Here is a 6,636-nt window from a genome sequence, read left to right on the forward strand (position 1 = left end):
TATCCATGCCCCAGGCAGGATTCGAACCGGCGACCGTAGCAGTCGCGCGGTTCCGGACTGAAGCGCCTAGACCCGCTCGGCCACCGCGGCCGGCTAAGAAGGTTTGGAACGAGCTCACTGAACCTCGTTCGGCCGAATGAGCAACGGAATCATATCTTCCATCTGCTGGCAATAACTAGAGTGTGTGGCAACATACTGATCACATCTCACGGTCATAGATCGCTCCTCGTACTCCCCTGCAGCCAGCAGTCAGCCAATTGGAGCAGAACTAAGGCCTAATCCTTGAGGGATGGTCTTTAATGAAAATGAAGCTTTATTGAATAGTATTACTCGAATGAACTTTGCGTATGAGAAATACCGCCTCAAGAAAGTAAACATACTATTGCAATGAATAAATTACGAGTTGTATAACCTATCTGAAAAAATCTGAACTAAAACAAAACGTTAACTTACTTTTTATGCAGCTGCTTTACACTGGTTTGAATATGATGAATAATAAACAATAGATACATTATTAATGGTTAAAATGGCTCTGAGCACTATGGGACTTAACTTCTCAAGTCATTAGTCCCCTAGAACTTAGAAATACTTAAACCTAACTAACCTAAGGACATCACATACATCAATGCCCCAGGCAGGATTCGAACCTATGACTGTAGCGGTCTCGCGGATCCAGACTGTAGCGGCTAGAACCGCTCAGCCACCCCGGCCAAATGGTTCAAATGGTTCAAATGGCTCTGAGCACTATGGGACTCAACTGCTGAGGTCGTTAGTCCCCTAGAACTTAGAACTAGTTAAACCTAACTAACCTAAGGACATCACAAACATCCATGCCCGAGGCAGGATTCGAACCTGCGACCGTAGCGGTCTTGCGGTTCCAGACTGCAGCGCCTTTAACCGCACGGCCACTTCGGCCGGCCCACCCCGGCCAGCCATTATTAATGTCTCATAAATTATTAATTAGAAACAGAAGAGGGAAGGCTATAATTAACAGTTGAACTTGGTCCCTTTTACATATGTTAACACGATGTTTCAATTAGGTGAATAGATTATATCTGCCTATGTGCACGACGACTAATAACTACCGCAATATTATTAATTAACCACAGAAGACCTGTTCTCGAATTCTGTTTTATTTTCTCAGCTGATATAAACAACCAAGACTTGGGAGTAATAAAAGTAGTGGAAGGAGGGTAAAAAGGTCTGGGTCCCCCGCAACTTTATTGCTTTCTTCATTACCGCGTCTCGGTCAAGTCGTTAGTCGGCAGAATTTGGCGCTAATAGTCATTTCCTTTTCTCTCTCACTCGGAAATGGAGCGAAGGTAAAAATACTGTCTATATGGTTCTGTACGAGCCCTAATTTCTCTTATCTTCGTAGTCGCCGCGCGGTCTAGGGCGTTTTGTCACGGTTCGCGCGGCTGCCACCGTCGGACGTTCGAGTCCTCCCTCGGGCGTGTGTGTGTGTGTGTGTGTGTGTGTGTGTGTGTGTGTGTGTGTGTTGTCCTTAGTGTAAGTTAGCTTAAGTAGTGTGTAAGCTTAGCGATCGATGACCTCAGCAGTTTGGCCCCATAAGAACTTACCACAAATTTCCCATTTTTCTTCGTAGTCCTTAGGCGAAGTGTATGTTGGCGATAGTAGAATCGTTTTGGAGAGAACTTCAAATACCGGTGCTCTAAATTTTCTCAGCGAAGTAGCAGCAAGGACTCCTTTGCTGAGCGTGAGTGAGCTGTGCAGACGGCAGCTTGGAGAACCAGTCCTGCCATTGACACATAAACCGTGTTAACGATTGACGCACGTCAGTTTAATGCCCAAGTGGCACAACTCGCCGCTTGCGGTGCCAGACTTAGAGAGGCACTGGAGCCGCCACAACTGGTTCAAATGGCTTTGAGCACTATTGGACTTAACATTTGAGGTCATCAGTCCCCTAGTCGTAGAACAACTTAAACCTAACTAACCTAAGGACATCACACACATCCATGCCCGAGGCAGGATTCGAACCTGCGACCATAGCAGTCGCGCGGTTCCGGTCTGAAACGCCTAGAACCGCTCGGCCATAACGGCCGTCCAGCCACAACTATAAGTTTCCTGCATAGACCGTGTCACAATTAGTAGCGGCCGCCTGGGGTATCTAGTTAAGACGATATTTTCAGTGGACACTTTTAATGAGGTGTCTAAATGACGGTGGCAGAAAGGCAGCCCATTCTTTCTCAAAAACAGAAACCAGAGAAATTTGTGATCTTGGACGTTGGGTTTGGAACGAAGTTGACGTTCTGACTCATCACAAAGTTATTTCTTGCGATAAGGTCGGGCCTGTGGGCATGCCATTCCAATTCAACAATGTTATTGTCCACAAACTACGGCCTCACAGATGCTTATTTATGACAGTACAGTGTCATCGAGATGAACACAATCTTGCTTTCCGAAATATTTGTATATGGTAAAAAGTACACAATGCAGCAAAATGTGTTCGCTTCCGTTTGCATCTAATGTTTCCTTAAGTGAAGTAACGGGACCACACCCTAAACACACACAACCGTAACACCAACACCTTCGTACTTCACTGTTGGCACTACACAACATGCCTACAGACATGCGCCAAATCGAAACCGCCGGCCGGTGTGGCCGAGCGGTTCTAGGCGCTACAGTCTGGAACCGAGCGACCGCTGCGGTCGCAGGTTCGAATCCTGCCTCGGGAATGGATGTGTGTGATGTCCTTAGGTTAGTTAGGTTTAAGTAGTTCTAAGTTCTAGGGGACTGATGACCTCAGAAGTTAAGTCCCATAGTGCTCAGAGCCATTTTTTGAACCAAATCGAAACCGTCCACTTCACTATCACACTACCAACAGACGACTTGGGCAACTTCAGATGGGTTGAATTGTGGCTAATGGATTTGTTCAAAAATGTTCAAATGTGTGTGAAATCTTATGGGACTTAACTGCTGTCATCAATCCCTAAGCTTACACACTACTTCACCTAAATTATCCTCAGAACAAACACACACCCACCCAAGCCCGAGGGAGGACTCGAACCTCCGCCGGGATCAGCCGCACAATGGATTTGTTGCTGTGGTGTGCGTACTGTAAGACCTTCGGTACACACACCATCAGATTATTTGACTTGTCGCTCTAACGAAGTAGGCGAGTGTCAGCAATATGTCTCGTGGTCTTATCGTGGCGTGTTTATCTTCTGCCGTTAGGTCAGACGATAGAAATGCCACTTGCACACTTAGAGTAGCAGATTGACGGTGACCAACTTTAAACAGAACTTGATTAAGTTTCACACACATTTATTAAAATAATAACAAGCATAAAAATAACTTAACTTGGTTCTGGATGCTATTTACAATTGACAATCTGAAGTTCCTTTGGTCTTGGTACGTTAATCTTAATCTCACATATCTCTGATACTTGACAAAGTGTCTATACATTTCTCTTCATGGCTGTGTACAGGAATATGATAATCTTACTAGGCGCAGACTGAAACTTGACTACAGACTAATGCAGACTGATGCAGACTGGTGCAGACTGACTAATCGGAGGTCTGTACACTCGTTTAATACCTCGCGCGTTCAGGTATCACTGCGCGAGTGTGTTCCGCGAGGAGAAAAGGTTCTACGTTAGCAGCAATCTCATTGGCTGCGTTACATATTAATACGCGGATCGGCGGAAGCAGAATTTGGTCTGTCTTTATGGGAGCGCCATCTCGTAGAGCGGAGACGGACGAGCGCTGCGCCTGCGCTGTTGTGCTTAGCGGGTCGCGATCTAGTGGGAAAGTTGTGTACGCGCTGACTACGCGGAACTATGTACACAACAGTTGCTCAGGTAATGAAATGTTGCTCAGGTGATAGCCAATGACTAGTCCACGTTGGAATGTATCGATCTTTTCTGACGGACGCATTCTGCTGTTACTGTTTCTTTACTGACAACACAATGCTCCCTGTTTTCTTTTTTACTGGGGAGTCCGTCTCTCATGACATCAAGTCCGCATTACATTGTGGTGTCCTGATACTTTTGATCAGATAGCCTGTATGAGCCAAATGGGGCAGAGAGTGTCACTGAAATGATACAGGACTTTGGGTGGACATCATTAAAACAAAGGCTTTTTTCGTTGTGGCGGAATCTTCTTAGGAAATATCAGTCACCAACTTTTTCCTCCGGATGCAAAAATATTTCGTTGACACCAAGCTACATAGGAAGAAACGATCATCATGATAAAATAATGGAAATCAAAGCTCGCGCAGAATAACATAGGTGTTTGTTTTTTCTGCGCGTTTCTTGAGACTTTAATAATAGAGAATTATTGTGAAGACGAGTTGATGAACCTTCTGCCAGGCCCTTATGTGTGATTTGCAGAGTATCCATGTAGATGTAGATGTTATTCGGCGGACGGCATGCTAGGAGCGGTCGTAAGGGGTTATGCAGTTATCACCTTTCCCAACGACCCTCCCCTCTCCCCCCACCGCCTAGCGTCAAGTTAGATAGCAAGCAGGTAGAGTAATATTTGCCAACGGCCTTGCCGCAATGGTAACACCGGTTCCCGTCAGATCACCGACGTTAAGCGCTGTTGGGCTTGGCTAGAACCTGCATGGGTGACCATCCGGTCTGCCGAGCGCTGTTGGCAAGCGGGGTGCACTCAGCCCTTGTGAGGCAAACTGAGGAGCTACTTGATTGAGAAGTAGCGGCTCCAGTAACATAAACTGACATACGGCCGGGCGAGCGGTGTGCTGACCACATTCCCCTCCGTATCCGCACCCAGTTACGCCTATGAGTTGAGGATGACACGGCGGTCGGTCAGTACCGTTGAGCCTTCATGGCCTGTTCGGGGAGGAGTTTAAGTTTTAATAAAATATTTATATTAAAACAATCTACCCTGCAGTGATACGGCACCTGGCGCGTAACCAACTGTCATACTAGACATTTTTCTTAATGCAAAAATACCAAAATATGTCGTGGTATTAGATGACAGTTACAAGGTGGGTCAACAGAAAGTGCATAACAGAGGCATTTCGGTCGTAGCAGTATTCATTAACAATGGGATAACTGGACGTCATGGGATACCTCGTGTGTCGGACCTCCTTTTGCCCGGTGTAGTGCAGCAACCCGACATAGCATGGAATCAACAAGCCGTTGGAAGTCCCCTGCAGAAATATTGAGCCATACTGCTGTAGCCGTCCACAACTGTGAAACTGTTGCTGGTGCAGAGTACGTGCACGAACTTACCGCTCCATTATGTCCCATAAGTGTTCGATGGGTTTCACGCAGGGTGTTCTGGCTGGCCAAATCATTCGCCCGAACTGTCCACAATGTTCTTCAAACCAATGGCGAACAATTGTGGCCCAGCGACATGATGCATTCTCATCCGTAAAAATTCCATAGTTGTTTGGGAACATTAAGTCCATAAATGGCTGAAAATGGTATCCAATTAGCCGAAGATGACCATAAATGGCTGAAAATGGTATCCAATTAGTCGAAGATGACCATCTGCAGTCAACGTTCCATGTACCATGTAAACATAACTCACGTCGTTTCGGAGCCATTACCAGCTTACACAGTGCCCCAATGTAAACTTGGGTCCATGGGTTCGTGGGTTTTGCGCCGCGTGCAAACCTACCACCAGCTCTTGCTAACTGAAATATGGACTCATCTGACCAGGTCATGATTTTTCAGTCGTTTACGATCCAGACGATAAGGTCATGAGTGCAAAAGAGGCGCTAGAAGTGACATCGTGCTGTTAGCAACCACCGTCGTTCGTTTGCTGCCATAGCCCATTAAAGGAAAATTTCGCCACACATTCCTAACGGATACGTCCGTAGTACGTCCCACATCGATTTCTACGGTTATTTGACGCAGTGTTGCTTGTCTGTTAGCACTGACAGCTCTACATAAACGCTACTGCTCTCGGTCGTTACGTGAAGGCCATCGCGTTGTCTGTAGTGACAGATAATGCTGAAATTTAGTGTTCTCGGGACACACTTGATACCGTGGATCTCGAAATATTGAATCTCCTAACGATTTCCGGAATGGAATGTCCCATGCGTCTAGCTCCAACTACCATTCCGCGTTCAAAGTCTGTTGATTCCCTTCGTGCGGCGATAATCATGTCGGAAAATTTTCACATGGATCATCTGAGTACAAGTGACAGCTCCGCCAATGCACACTCCTTTTATACATTGTGTACGCATTACTACCGCTATTGTATATGTGCATATCGCTGTCATCGCTTCATTGGCAGCATTCTTCCTCAAGAGCCGAAACCATAGAAGGTGGTGATGCTGGATGGCCGGCCGGTGTGGCCAAGCGTTTCTAGGCGCTTCAGTGTGGAATCGCGCAACCACTACGGTCGCAGGTTCGAATCCTGCCTCGGGCATGGATGTGTGTGATGTCATTAGGTTAGTTACGTTTAAGTAGTTCTAAGTTCTAGAGGACCAATGACCTCAGATGTAAAGTCCCATAGTGCTCAGAGCCATTTGAATCAGTTTTTGATGCTGGATGCTGGGCTCTGGGGTGAAGTCGACGATCTAAATCAATCCAGAGGTGTTGCATTTCATTCCGGTCTGGACTCTGTGTAAGCCAATCTGTGTCAGATATGCTGTTGTCCACACACCATTGCCTTACAGATGATGATTTATTACAGGGTG

At 46.3% G+C, this 6,636-nt stretch overlaps 1 pseudogene; it reads left to right on the forward strand.

Moving 5' to 3' along the window:
* The first annotated feature begins 4,501 nt into the window (after positions 1-4,501).
* Positions 4,502-4,619, forward strand: LOC126475998 (5S ribosomal RNA; annotated as a pseudogene).
* The last annotated feature ends 2,017 nt before the right edge of the window (positions 4,620-6,636 follow it).

Source organism: Schistocerca serialis, chromosome 4, assembly GCF_023864345.2.
Source record: "Schistocerca serialis cubense isolate TAMUIC-IGC-003099 chromosome 4, iqSchSeri2.2, whole genome shotgun sequence".
NCBI classification, from domain to species: Eukaryota; Metazoa; Arthropoda; class Insecta; order Orthoptera; family Acrididae; genus Schistocerca; species Schistocerca serialis.